Source organism: Meles meles, chromosome 12 (assembly GCF_922984935.1).
Source record: "Meles meles chromosome 12, mMelMel3.1 paternal haplotype, whole genome shotgun sequence".
In the NCBI taxonomy this organism is placed as follows: domain Eukaryota; kingdom Metazoa; phylum Chordata; class Mammalia; order Carnivora; family Mustelidae; genus Meles; species Meles meles.
Window position 1 is genome coordinate 3,314,467 of NC_060077.1, and position 15,388 is coordinate 3,329,854.

Below are 15,388 nucleotides of genomic sequence, written 5' to 3' on the forward strand. Positions count from 1 at the left end.
CAGCTGCCCCTTGATGGCTGCTGTCCTTCCTCACCGCCCACCAGGGGTACCCGAGACCACTCCTACATTCCTGGGTCCATCTCCCCTTGTCTGAAATGCCACCTCGACTGGCCCCCTTTCCTGTCTGCAATCCTACAATGGGAATCGTGGCAAGAAAGGAAGACCATCCAAATAAGAATAAACAAAAGCTATTTATTGAGAGTTGGCCATAAAGCAAAGGATTTGGCCACAATCACCTGCCTTTGTCGGAAACTCAAAGGCAGGCAGATGAATGGGAAAGCTTAATCATGGAAACAAGGGACAGCCTCAGGTGTGCCCTGAATAGAGGCTATTGACCCAGGAAACTGGAGGCAGGTGAACTAGAAGAGGGCATTCTACCTGATTGGTTAGGGAGTTTATTTTCCTTTCTCTGGTTTTCAATTGCAAGTAGTGGCAAAATTAGGGAAGCCGACTGTTCTTTTTCTTTTCTTTTTTTTAAAGCTGGTAGTTCTCGATCAAGTCCTTACCACGTGGGGCTCATTGCAGCCAAGCTTGTGTCCTGCGGCTTGTGAGCTTGTGAGTCAGAGTTTTGCTTTTGTATATGCTCTGGCCACTATCCGTGGGCAAATTTGGTCTCGAATTGTACCTCTATGAGAAGCCCCACTGGGGACCAAAAAGGGGAAGCCTGGCCCTTTGGTCCCAATGCAAGGCAATGGCATCAGAATAAAATCACTCGGCATCTCTGGACCTTCCCCAAAGTCTGAGTAACTCAGTCTTCAATAGCGCTGTGAGAAAGACAGTTTCTACTTACATCAGCACTTACCTAGACTGGTATTATCTAGCCCAACAGCCTGTCGTGTCCCACGGCAAATGGTTACAATCAGCTAAAGCTGATAAGGGGCCACAAGCTCTTAGTGACCCTGAGCTCCAGTCCTCACCGGAAGTACTTGGAGACTCTTTCCTGCCCACCGGATCTGTGTACAGACTGCGGCACCCATTCGCTAGCTTCCAACCCACCATTAGCAGAGCACCGTGAAAGTCCCTTTCTAGCACCTCACACTCCTGATGTCAGCCCCTCGGTGCATAATCTGCTCAGCGAAACTCCTCACCGACATTCTTCCACATGGCAGGTTCACAGACTCAGTTTTGTGATTTTGGGTAAATTCTTGCATTTGTACTTTTTAAAAATTTAATTTTTTTTTTTTTAAGGAGGCTCCTCGTCTGGTGTGGAGCCCAGTGCAGTGCTTGAATGCATGACCCTGACATCGAGACCTGAGCTGAGGTCAAGAGTCAGACGCTTAACTGACTGAGCCACCCAGGCCCCCGCATTTCTATATTTTTGATGACACCATCTGTATGCCCTCCACTACAGAGTCTAGGTTGGACTCCCCTGAGCTGGACCAGGGTCTTTTGGAAGCTGGACCTTCTCATCCTTCCCGAGGCTCCTTCCCAGGACTTCTGCCCCAGCTCCTCATCTGCAACGCTCATCACCAGCACACACTGAGCCCTGAAGGCTTATAGCGGGATCCAGGCCTCCTACACCTGCTGGCTGAACAGCACACAGAAAAAAAAAAAAAAAAATCCCCCTAACCACCCTAAATGAAACAAAGTCTCCAGAGAGTTAGGAGGAGCCTGGCCTAACCATCTGTGTTCAGGATAACAGCTAATTCACAGCTTTCCCTGATAAAATTGGCATCCACTTGCTTTGCTCTCGTGTAGCTGAAGGGCCCGTTCAGGTGGTTTTTCCAGAACAGAGGAACAGCTTGCCCCAAAGGGCATTTAAATCCCCAGCATTTGCCAAGCAGAAGACCTTTTCCCGCTATGAAACGAGAGTTTTTCCAGCCTTTGCTAGTCCTAGCGGTTTTTTGGTTTTGTTTTAACCTTCGTGCATATCAGGCAGGGCACACTCTGTTATATCCATGAAGGTAGAAGGGTGTAATCCACCACTTTTTGATCAATAGATTTTCCTAGTGCCTTAAAATGGGGTTTTAATTGGCCTACAAAAAGCAAAAGTTTTACATAACACGATCTTGTAAACACCGTGAGATCAGGAGACAGATGTGTTCATCTCTCATTTGCATGGAATAATTTCCCCAGAGCCTTGGTAATAGTGGATACCCAATAAATACATTCTGATTGAGGGAATGAAGTCCATTTCTCAGGGGTGTTATAGATTAAGAGAAAGATTTGGGGGAGCAGGTACTCAAGGATGCCTGAGATGTGCATACATTTGTGGGAGGAGAGAGGATGGGGAGGAGGAAAGCTTGAGGGAGGGATGGTTGGGGGAGGGGGGTGGAAGGTGGAGGGACTAGGATGAGAAAGAGCGAGAGGGAGAGAGAGAAGAAGATAGATTTAACAGATAGATAGGCAGATAGACAGGCAGGCAGGTGTTAAAAAGAAACCCTGGTCTAGGGGTGCCTGGGTGGCTCAGTGGGTTAAGCCTCTGCCTTCGGCTCAGGTCATGATCTCAGGGTCCTGGGATCGAGCCCTGCTTCAGGCTCTCTGCTCAGCAGGGAGCCTGCTTCCCCCTCACTCTGCCTGCCTCTCTGCCTACTTGTGATCTCTGTCTGTCAAATAAATAAATAAAATCTTAAAAAAAAAAAAGAAACCCTGGTCTAATTTTTCAACAGACGAAGTGTTCTGAGAGGGTGGATCAAAGAGAGATGGATTCAGGCGAGAGGATAACGAACGATTTGAGGACCTTTCCACGATCGAGTGGCCTGAGTCAAGGGACTTCACTTCTGGGACCTCAGTGTACTCAGCTGCAGAACAAGAATGACTTCAGAGTTTTACTTGGAGCTCGTGCATGCAAAGCACTGATCAGAATGTAGCACAGCGTAACTCCATACACAAATATGAGCAGCCGAGAAAGGACCGCATTTTATCCCATTGACCTCCCCGCTGGGTACGGCGCATGCTATTTCATGAACCACTACAGCCAGGAGACCGTGAGGCCAGCTACCCTGTGACATGACATTACCACATCAGTCGCTGGTAAGAAACATCCTGGTTTCAGAGACGTTACAATGTGCGAGAAAATGGGCATCTTAGACCCAGCGAACTATAATATAAAGATAGAATTCGTCTCTTTCTCAGTTATGCTCTCTGGGACGGTTTTGTGGCTCTGGCAGGCTTTTTTTTTTTTCTTTTTTTAAGATTTATTTATTTATTATTTGGGAGAGAGAGTGTGTGAGCACAGCGAGGGGAAGGAGCAGAGGGAGAGGGAGAGAGAGAACCTTCGGCAGACTCCCTGATGAACATGGAGCCCAACACGGGACTCGATCTCATGACCCCGAGATCATGACCTGAGCTGAAATCAGGAGTTGGATGCTTAACTGACGGAATTCCCCCCATCCCCCAGATGCAGTTCTGGCAGAGTCCTTCTTAAATACCCCTCAACCACAGACTGTAGATCCCAATAGGACCTCTAGCTCCTTCTCACTGTAGAGAGAGTTGAGGACCTCTGGGTTCCCTCAGAGGCTGAATCTGGATAAGCAGAATGGACACACTTCCCCCTCTGACCCAGACTGAGCCCCCTCATCTTCTAGCCACACAGCCTGTGTTTACAAATCTGGCTGGCTCACTGAGTTTTTGGTATTCATCCTACAGGATTCAGACTTGTCGCATTCAGGAGAGAATCCAGCTTTACAAGACACTCAGAACCTGACCCCACTCTCTGTGATCTTTGGCAACTGCCCAGGGTCTGGAGTTTTAACCTCCCTAGAAAGACATGATTCATGCCCTCCTTCTCAACGTTTGACATCAACCTCCCAGAATCTGCTGATGACTCTCCGGCGGGAAATCAAAGAGTATGTGCTTTTCAGAGCTGTGCCCTTCTGCCAGAAACTGAGGCTGACGCTGTAGGCTGGGCTCGCCAGCGAGGAGGTGTGAATGGAGGCGTTCTAGCTCCCAAGTCTGACTGGGCTTGGAAGGTAAATTCTAAACGTAATGAGTCTGGAGCATCAAATTCCAACCATGACAAAGTATAGTTATCAACACCTACCTGTGGAAAAATTGATGGATTATGTGCTCAGCTTGCCCCTTGCATTACCTCATTTAAAACTCACACCCCTTGGGGCGCCTGGGTGGCTCAGTGGGTTAAGCCTCTGCCTTTGGCTCAGGTCATGATCTCAGGGTCCTGAGACTGAGCCCCAAGCTGGATTCCATGCTCAGGGGAGAGTCTGCTTGACATTCTCTCCTTCTCTCTCTCTCTGTCCCTCCCCACTGCACACGCTCTCACATGCTCTCTCTCTCTCTAAAAAATAAATAAATCTAAAAAAAAAAAAACAAGCAAAACAAAACCGAACTCCTACCCCTTTAAGTAGCGAATCATTTGTTCCATTCTAGGAATCAAAGTTCAAAGACGCAAAGCTAGAAAGAGCTGGAATGAGGATGTGAAGCCAGGCAGACGACTCTTACCCGTGAAGCCCCAGGAGAGGGTTGGGATAAGAGCGCTGTCTACATGCTTAGCAGCAAGGCAGGGGGTTGAAAGGGTTCTGAGCGTTTGGGGCCTGAAGAGGACAAGATTCTCCGTCTACCCCTCCACCCCGGGATTGCTTTTCCACTCCCATTGTCTGGGGGTCACCTGAGGTTTGGGCGACCGAGGCTGGGCTCAGCAGGGGTGGGCTCAGGTCAGCTTCCATCCATATCTGTTCCTCCTGGGCACGAATGCATTTCTGGTCTCCTTTGCATAACCTCCTCTAACATCCTATTGGTCGCAGCAGACCGCAGGGCCGAACCCAAGGCAAGAGGTGGGATGCCCCGTGCTCCTTGCAGGTGGTGAGGGAAAAAATATTTGCTGAACAACCATCTAACAGGCTACATCCTTCTTGTGGGATTTCCTCCTTATGAGTACCATATAATCAATCATCCGGCCGTTTAGAGGGCAGAAACCATTTCCCCGGCACGGACCAGGTCAGGGCCCCCAATTACTGGTGTGAGCTCTCCCATTTCAACTGTCGTCTCCAGCTGTAAGCGGAGCTCCTCCTCTGAATTCTAGATCTCTAAATGGGAAGCCCCTTTCTTTTCTTTAAGATTTTATTTATTTATTTGATAGAGATCAGAAGTAGGCAGAGAGGCAGTCAGAGAGAAAGAGGGGTGAAGCAGGCTCCCTGCGGAGCAGAGAGCCCAATGCGGGCTTGATCCCAGGACCTCATGATCATGACCTGAGCCGAAGGCAGAGGCTTTTACCCACTGAGCCACCCAGGTGCCCTGGGAAGCCCCTTTCTTACTAAGGAGTCCTCACTCTCGGGGAAGCAATGCTCTCTAGGCTGCTCACCAGCTTAACCACCTGAGGGCCAGGTAGTTGTGCCCAACAGTGATGTTGACTGATGGGCCTGTCACACCTGGAGCCTGCCCACCAATAATCCCTCTAAGCCAGCCTGTGGTCTGGGACAACTCCAGGCAGATGGAGGTGGATTGCTCACCCGGGTTTAGGTTGCTGGCTTAAAAAAAATCCCTCTTAATTGGCTACTCCCTGCAGGTAAGTGCCTCCTCTTGGCTTCTCTGGGTCCTTTGATGTGCTTCTCTCCAGCTACCCCTGTGGTCCCATGACAATGAGCGACCCACCCTGTTTCCTGATCTGCAAGCAGGTACGCATTCTTCAAAGAGCTTCTTCATTTTCCTTTTCTCTTCTCCTCTGAGCTTAGTTCAAATATTCAGGTCACCGTGCTTTTGTGCAGCCTCTCTCAGGAATCCAGAGTGACTGCGTGGGATAGTCCTGTGCCCCAGCGTTTCCCTCTAGGCGTGGCACTTCCCCTAGATGGCTCCATGGGGCATAGCAGGGGCCAGGCACTATTTCCAGGCATCATCCTCTCCCCCATGGCCCCACTAGGAGCCCATTTCCATGAGCTGAAATTCCTCTGCGGGTGTTACCTGTTAATCCAGGATGAAGAGAAGGGCGTGAGGGGCTTTCTTCCCCTTGCTGTATGATGTATCAGAGGGATCTCAGCACTGCTGCTTGGCTCTCAAGTTTCCAGAAGCTTCTCCCTTGTTTTGCCCTGTGACGCACGCATCCAGACAGCTGGCCTGGGCCAGGGATGCGTTTGAGCAATGCTCATAATATCATCATCTTTCCACTCGAATCCCTTTGTCCCTAGGACGACTCAGCCTCTGCTGTTGGACTCATGTCCTCGTGCTGGGCCATCTCTGCCCTTAGGGCGAGTTCTCTCCCGGAGTGATGACAGGGGTCATATTCTAGGCTCAGACCCAACCCTTTCTTGTCAGTTGCGTTCAAATCCATGTTTACAGGATATCATTTTGTTTACGGGAAAATAAGTTACCAATCGATCCCAGGCATGACTGAGGGGAGGGGATGTCAGGGAATCAGAGCTGGAAACAGACACACTTCAGCCTGAGCCAGACCCCTAGCACGTCCCCGATGGCCCCATGATTCGTGATTAGATTTCCATTTGGAGTTAACGTCTCTCCAACTGCTGAGATCTAAAACGGCCTCTGGCCCAAGCAGCGGGAAGACAGGGAGCCGTCAGCATCATTATTAACGCCCTGTATGTAATTTCAAGAGAAAATGGTCAGAAATTGGTGGTGAGGAAGGAGGGGGCCGCACAAATCAGAATGTCCCTGTCCTTTCCCCCCCCGCCCGGGCTATAGTTGGTGATGTCCCTGGATTGAAAGCATCCCGAGGGTGCCCCCTCTTTAGGACCACCGGCTTCCTTCCTGCAGAAGCCAGGGGGTATGTTCACAGGAAACCGAGGTGATTAGCACAAAACTGAAAAAATATCCCTTCTGAGATAAAAGCAAAACCTGCAATTGCACTGTACTTGACTAACTCCGACCTGAGAACCACTGACTTTTCACTCATCACTACGTTCTGTTGCAGAACATTCCAGTTCCATCTGGCTGCTGAGCTGTAAATACTGTCCTCTCCTCCTGACCAGACGTCCCCGCAGAGGGCATGGAATTCCAGATGGAAAGCTTGGATGATGGACAGACTGTGTGCCCTTCTCAAGGTCCCGGGGGTCAGGGACATGTGCGGGAGCACGACAGAAGGAGTGCCACGGCCCACGAGTGGACAGAATTTACAGGAAACCGCGGGTCACCCAAGCCGGCATTTCTCAGAAAGCAGCACTCACAGCCAGGAGGCTTGGCATCAGGGCGGGAACAAAAGCTGAGAAAACGCCATTCCCTTTTGAGTCTCAAACCGTGGTGAGCAAATCATTTCCTTTTCAATTAATTCCCTCCCATCCTCCTGATTCAGTCAAGTGGGAAGTCTCTCTTTGGTGATAACTGGTTTCTAACTTCTAACGCCTGCTAATCTGTCCTGATGACACCAAGGGCCACCAAGCCCCCAGGGGGAGACCTTTAGGCCGGCAGTGGTCTTCAGCCAGGGTTCGGGAACTTTCTTGGGGAAATGGTATAGCCTCACCTCTGCCACAGGCGAGTGGTCGAAGGAGCCCCAGGGCCAGCCAGATTGACCGGGAAAGGACAACACTAGTGTGTAAGTATTGGGAGTGTGATTCCCGGGGGGCTGCCACGAGGCGCACACTGGCTGTATTCTAGAGTCTGAATCTCTCGCTCTACCCAGTAGGGTCAGAGAACCCCTTTGGCATTTTAAAAAATGATGTTTCACATGTTTCAGATTTTCCTTTCAGCAACACACGTGGGCTCAGGCCGATGTTGTGCTGGACCCAGAAATCACTGTGGCACGATCTGATAGAGATCGAGACCCTCGGCTGTCTGGCCCCCACCGGCCCCCGCCTGGAACCAGACACAGAGCTGTATCTCTGGGTTCCGGGCTCAGCAGTGGAGGGAAGAAAGTCGGGGGAAGGAAGGGAGAGGGGCTGAGCCCCGCACATGTGGGCTGGCAGCCTTCCGAGTCTACGGACAGCCACGTGGCTGCGTGGTGACAGTGACAGTAAGAACAGTAAGAACAGCTAGGGTTCTAGAGTTCTTCTGACACGCCAGCCTCCGTCCCTTGTGTATGATCTGCCTTTTCTCTTTTAGTCCCGGGAGACAGGTGTTCAGAGGAGGAAACCAGCTCGCTGGGGTGAGGTGGGTCTCCTGAGGACACGGGGCGATGAAATCAAGTAAATAGGATCCTGACTCAAGCTTGTCTGGATCCAAAGGCTGAATCTGTAAATACCCTAATACACCAGGGGGATTTCTTTGAATTTCAGAGCCTACCCCTCCACCCCGGGTTCCCGTTGGCCTGATTCAGTCCTCATTGGGTGCGAGAGGCGGAAACATTCTGGGGTCTCAGAGCCCCCTCCCACCTCCATCCCTTGCCGTGGTTATTGTCGGTTTACCTGCCGCTGATCCCACAAGGACATGGGCTCCCAAGGAGAGGACCATGTTTACTGGGCCCCCAGCCCCCAGCGTAGCCGCGAAAGGCATTCCAGGCACACACCTGCTGAAGGAATGAGTGAGGGAGTGTGCTCAGCTTTGCACTGGGCAGCCTGAGCAGGGAAAACTCAGTGTATCGTCCCTTGCTCACCCTCAAGGAAGGTCAGTTTTAGTGCAGAGATCTAGAGTAGTAGAAATACTGGAAGCTGGGTCCGGAGACCGAGTTGTGAGTACAGCTCCCGGGGCTACAGGTCAGTTAACAGGCTGTAAGCTCCACATCCCCATCTGGAAAAGGGGACTGGTGTTTCCTGGCGAGCTTCTTGTGGGATCCGATATGGTAGCAAACGGGAGCATTTACTACAAACTGGTGAACGCATGAACGCATCAGTGAATGACTGAGCGAGAGAGTGAATGAACATACCCGGGATCCTACATGGGCCAAGCACTGTGCAGAGAGCAAAGGGTTACAGAGTCGAGGGGCTGAGACCTTGACACCAAGAATCAGACTATGCAGGTCTAAATCCCAGCTCTGCCTCTCGCTTGCTGCATGACCCTCTCCAGCTCTGTTTCTTCCTTGGTAAAATGAAAATTATGAGAGCACTGGCTTCTCAGCCTGCCGTAAGCATCAGCTGTCATTAGAGAACCCAGGCAGTGGGGAGGCAGCCCTGAGCCCCTGTTTCCCTTCCCCCAGGGTGCTGGCCTTGAGAGGCTGTGAATGTCCCTGTCTTTGGCAGCTACTAATTCTGGAAGGTCTCCAAGCATAACTCAGACCTCGCAGAGAGAATCTGCAAATGAGGCCTCCCGTAAATCACAGCTGACCACTCCAATCAGCTGCCTTGTGTTGCTTTCAGTTCCAATAAAGCCAGGCCCTGTCACCCGACCCACGACTCCATCCCCTCTCCGTGATCAGTGACCCTGGAAGGGAAATGGCTCTGGGGCTAATGTTCTGAGACCCGTGTCCCTGCTGACTCTGTAACTGAGTTGTGAAGAACTCAGGAGTCTCCACGCCACTGTGAGTCCCCCCTCTGCCTCCCCATCCACTTAGACCGTTGTATTCATCTCTTCGATTTAATAAAAATCTCGTCCTCCCGGGCTCCCTCCAAGGCTGGAGACAGGCAGGAGCCCTCCAAAGTTTAAACCAGGCCAGCTCTTAATTAGTTGGCAACATCAATATCACTTTTTTCCCCGTGATTTGCATTTCAAAGTAAATTCCACATCTTGGGCTGTCAGCATCCAGGAGCCTGGCAGAAGGTTGTTCTGTGCGGGAGAAAAAAAATCCCACCACGGAGTGCCTGGGATTTCAGAAACTCAGCAACTTTGCCAAGGCTTCTTCCCTCCACTGCTGATTTCATCCAACGGCCCTGATAGACTCCATTTTACCCCGTTCTGTCTGTGGGGCTGATCTGTCCCCTCCAAGGCCTGGAGGTGCCTACATCTTTGAGTTGTAAATGGAGGCCCAACTCCCCTAGCAGATGTGTTTGTCTAGAACAAAAAGAAAAAAAATAACGTACGCAAAAATCTCCTTTTCTGGCTTCTCCTGGAAAATGCAAGATGAGGCCACACCCAGCTGGCTGCACCTGCCGCCTTTGGATGGGCAGGGACTCTCCAATGTGTCACAGTCCCCACCAGTGTCTACTGTCCCGTGCCTGGCTGTCCCACTGCTCTGGCCCTGGCCCCTGTGAAAACTCGAGTTTTTATCACTTCTTATAGGGGCTGGATTGAAGGATGCAGGACTGGTTACAAGAGGTATTGGAGGGAGAGGCAGGAAATTATCAGTGGCCCCTAGATCTTTCCGAAATGAGACCCAAAGGGTTGCTCCTTGAGAAGAGGAGGAGGATGAAGATGGGGTGAGAAAAGTCTCTTGGGATGTGAAGGAAAAGCCTGGCAGAGGGAAGGGACATGCTCAAGTTGTCTTGACCCTGTGCCACGCCCGCCTCTCTCTCCCTCCAGCTCAGACCTGGTGAGAATCTCCAGGAGTGGGGATGGGGTAGAACGCACACCTGGATGAGTGATGGGATAAATGGGTCCTGCTGGGATCTGTCATGGACCTGACGGGTCACTCACCGGGACAAGTTTCTCTAGGTTTGTTTTCCACTTCTAGAAAATGAAATCATTGCATTGGGTTACTGACCTCCGCGCTTCCCGCACAGATCCTTGTCATTTGTCCCAAGGCGGAGGCTGAGTGACCAGAGGGTCTCTGAGCCTTGGGGAGGGGCAGAGTGACCCTTCCCAGTGAATTTAGACACTTCTCCCTCCCATCGTCTCCATCACCTGCTTCCATTTCTAAATCTTAGGGAAAGGGCTTGGCTTATCATGCAGCTTCAAGTCCAGCCCCGGCCCGTGGTTCCAGGAGAACTGTGCCCCGAAGCCCCTCCCAAAGGGAAATCCTGGCATTAACAGTGACCCCCTGCTGAGGGCTTAGACCTCTCCCTGCCCTTCACCCTCCCCGTCAAACAGTAGGAAATGAATCTCTCTCCAAGGTCCTTGCTCTTGGGCAGTAAATGGCACTTGCTCCCGTTATGGTAAACGAACTAACTACCTAATATCAGAATGGTAAGAATCATTGTTTCCCTCTGGTTCCACCGTGCTTGGAACAGAAGAGTATCTACGACACTGACTGTTCATTTTTTTAGAGTAATCTCTACACCCATTATAGGGCTTGAACTCATAAACCCAAGATCCAGAGTTGCACGCTCTACTGACTGAGCCAGCAAGGCGCCCGTCACACTGACTGTTTATAAATCACTTGCAACTCCTTAAGTGAAAAATGGGCACTTATTCACCGATGAATCCCTAGAATCCAGTAAAAAGTCCAGGACTTAGTAGGTGCTTCAACCAAGTTGGATGAGGGGCACCTGACTATCAGTTGGTGGAGCACATGGATCTTGATCTCAGGGTTGTGAGTTTGAGCCTCACATTGGGTGTTGAGATTACTTAAAAAAAAAAAAAATCTAAACAAAACAAAACAAAATCAAGTTGAATGAATTAAGTTGGATTTAATCTAACTGAATGGAGTCAATGGAATCCAATGGGATTGAATGGAATGAAATTGAATTGCATTGAATCGAACTCTTGCCAAGTAGGTGGAGACTGAGATCATAGAGCAGAGAGGCCTGAGAAAATGCTACAGCCTTTTGCATGTTGGACCTATAATCAGCTAGGATTCTTTTGAGTTGCAAGTGGTAGAAAGCCAACCCAAAATGACTTCAACAAAAATTGGAATGTACTGGCTCAGGAAATTGGAAATTCCAGACTGACCTTTGGGACTCAGATGTAGTTGGATCCAGGGAACTCTGAGTCTTTGACTCTTTTCTGTGTTTGGCTCTCACGATGCAATGAGAGACAACCATTGGCAACACTGGGTTCGCACTGTCCTGTTAAGCTGTCCCAGTGGGAAACCTGTCTTTCCCAAGGACTCCATTAGAAAAAGCCTAGGAAGGGCTCTGGTTGGCCAGCCTGGCTCCTGAACTCCCCATCGAACCACTGACTGCAGTCAGAAGGAGGAGAGAGTCTGATTAAGTATACATGGCTACATGTCCACAGTTGTGGCTGGCCAGAGTGGGGGTCAGCCCAGCCAAGCCACATGAAATCTACTCCGCACCACCCCAGAAAAAGGAGTTTAGACTCCAGGAGAAGAAAACTTGGAAGCTTCCAGCAGGAGCACATCTCAGAATTTCACTTTTCAGACATTTCCCACAGATGTAGGTGACCCCACTGAACACCCCTTTTCCAGCACCTACTTGAAATACAGACCCCACCCTTCCCGGGGCTTGCCGAGTGCATCTGTCTTTGGTCACTTCCTTCTATCTAGGGATGTCATTACTGTGTTAAACTGACTCTGAATGGAGACAGAGCTGTGAAGCCCCTCCCACCCGGAGCAGGTGCCAAAGGAAAATGATTTATTTTCATTCATCTAGAGGCTCAAATCAGGACATTGCCTCAGCTCCAATTCTTCAGAGGAGGGAATAAAGGAGGGGTGTGTTTCTTTATGCCTCTCTGGAAGCCAGTGGCCATGGTTGGGAAACTGCCTTTGGATTTTTTCAGAATTCTTTCCTTAGTCCACAAACATCCATTCTGAGGACCTTCACAATCAGTGAGGATTCCTGACACTCTCCTACACAGCTGTGGGCCTGCCGGTGGACATGAATTCTCTGAAAGATGCTCTGTCCAAAAATAACAAAGCTTTAAAAACTTAAGTGTGATGGAGGAAAAATATGTTAATATTCGATTGTTTACATCTTTTAACCCTCTTCCACCTGCCAGGGATAATTATGTGGTTGCCTATTTAGCATTCCCTCTTTTACCCTACACCAGTAGAAAGAATTCTGTGTTAACCATCTGGGTTCCTGAGCTTTTATGGTGCAAAATTGGGTATAAAAAGAACTGGATGAATGGGAACAGGGGATTCTCAGCTTGTTAGAGAAAAAAGTAAAGGTGGAAAGAAATGGAGAGGAGGAGGAGAGGCAGGATCCTAAGGTGGTTGAGTGTCAGTGGAAAGGGAGTGGTTCAGAGGTAAACGTCAGGAAAACCAGGATAGTGCAAGAAAATAAAAATGGGGAAATAGGACTTTTTGAGGGTTACTAAGGATTGTGAAATCAAGTCTTCTTTGATGTTCTCTGAGAAGCTCCAATAAAGACTTTTTTAAAAGATTATTTATTTATTTATTTGACAGAGAATGAGATCACAAGTAGGCAGAGAGGCAGGCAGAGAGAGAGAGGGAAGCAGGCTCCCTGCTGAGCAGAAAGCCTGATCCGGGGCTCGATCCCAGGACCCTGAGATCATGACCCGAGCCGAAGGCAGAGGCTTTAACCCACTGAGCCACCCAGGCGCCCCTCCAATAAAGATTTATATTGCTTCCAGCATATATAGAAAGCTATAGATAGAATGATTGATTTATTGATTGATTGATTTCAGGATTATATATAGTATTCCCCTGTCCATCTGTTTATCTAACCAGTTCCCCATTGGTGGAAATTTGGGTTCTTTTCCATTTGTCGATATTATAAATAACACCATGAACATCCTAGTAACTAAATCTCTGTACGCATCCAAGATGATTTCCTTGGGATTATTCATTGGGTCCTAAGTCATGGCCTAAGTCATATAAAAAGCCAAGGCCTGAGGGATTCAGCCCAGTATATCCTAAGAAGGTGACTTTATGAAATCTATTTAACTTGAGCCTCAGTTTCCTTATCTGGGAAATGGGACGGTTCATTCCTCAGTTACAGGGTTGCTGTGAGGAACAAACAAGATAACATGTAAAAATTGCTTTGGGAATCTGAAACAAGTTCTACAGGCACAAGCATCTCTTGTCCCCACTTCCCTGCATTATTTGGGTGCTCAAACTGTGTTCACAAATTATCTTGATGAAAATAGAAATGAAATGTGTATTTTAAAGTCTGCATCACGTATTTGCATTCTCTATTAAAAAATTAATCTGAAAAAAATCAGGCACCTTCTCAATCTCCACCAAATTCTCCTGTTTTATTCTCATTAGAGCCCTTGTCACTATCTGGTTTTGTTTTTTTAATTTAGCTGATTTTTTATCTTCACTCTAGAATTTTGTCAGGCCTCGGAGAGCAGGCCCTTGTTTAGTCATATTCTCTGCCATATCCCCAGGGCCTAGCACACACCTGGCATATGTTCCATAAATATTTGGTGATGTATGTGCAGAGAGAGAGGGATTGAGACAGAGATGTATAGAGAGATGGATGGAGGGAGGAATGGAAGGATGGATGGAGGGTTGGAGAGATGGACAGATGGATGAAGGGATGGATGGAAGGATATGGAGGGATGGAGGGATGGAAGGAGGGAGGGAGGGTGGGAGGGATGGAGAGAGGATATGGAGGGATGGAGAGATGGAGAGAAAGATGAGGGATGGATATGGAGAAATGGAAAGACGGATGGAGGGAGGGAGGGATGGAGGGATGGATGGAGAAAGGGAAGAACTCCACAGACCAAGTTCTTAACTACCTCCCTGACCTTCATCTTTCCTTTTCTCTTGCTCTCTTGTTGTCTTTCACATCCCATCTTCCTCTCCCACCCTTTCCATGCTCTTCAGGTTAATTGGGCAGAAGAGTTCAGACCAGAGACCTGTATACTGCCCCTGTCTTCACTGCTATTCTGGGTTTGGGGTCTGGTCCCAGTTTCTGAGATCATGGGCCAATCCGCCCCGACCTTCTCACTCTATGTGTCCACTTGGGGCTGCCCAGCAGCCTCTGCTGCTCCAGTCCCTGCCTTGTGGAACAGAAACCCTAAGAGTCAGGGCAGTACCTCTCCCACTGAGAAGCCCCCTCACCCCTCACCATGAGGGCCCCTAGATTCAGAGATGTGGGAGGGAGAGGGGAAGGATAGTGAAATTGAGGATGCTTTTGAGACCGCAGCAATGGCTGGGCTGCCACTGGAGATGGCATTCTCTTTCCTCCTTCTAGGCTCCAAGGACTCTTCTAGGAGTATTGGTTTTGCCATCTCCAGGAAGCTGGCAGCAAGAAAGGGGCGCAGAAGGCTCCCAAAGGACAGAGCCAATAGGCAGCTACTTTCTAAGTGAGTCCAGTTCCTCTCTGCCAGCCCAGAGTCACCTGAAGGAGGGCCTTCTCCTGCTCTTGAAGAGGAGCATACTGTAACTGCCCCCCAAAATGCAGTCTATTTTAGGTTGTGTTAAAAACAAAGGTGATCCCAAAATGGCACCACTTACGTCAAGGCCCCACATCAGCAAACTAAGATTGAATACCTGACCCGCAGTTTCAGTTTTATAGGAATGTGAACTTTGGCCAGTCCACCTGGAATATCCTGGTCAGTACTGGGATGATCCCAGTACTGTTCCCCTTCTGTTCCCCTTAGGAGGGCAACCTTACCTAAAACAATGCATTCTTTGCTACTATTTTCCTATCAACCTTTACAAACCTGTCCTTTCCTACAGCTCAGCGGAGCTCCTTTCTGTTTGCTGGATGGGATGCCGCCTGAATCAGGAAAACCCATTAGATCTTCGAATGTACTCAGCTGAATTTTTGTTATTTAACACTTGATTATTTTTAAAAAAACAGTGGACATAGGAAAAATTCTGAAAACCGAGTAGAGTAGAAGTTATTCTTCCACGGGTGGTATCAAC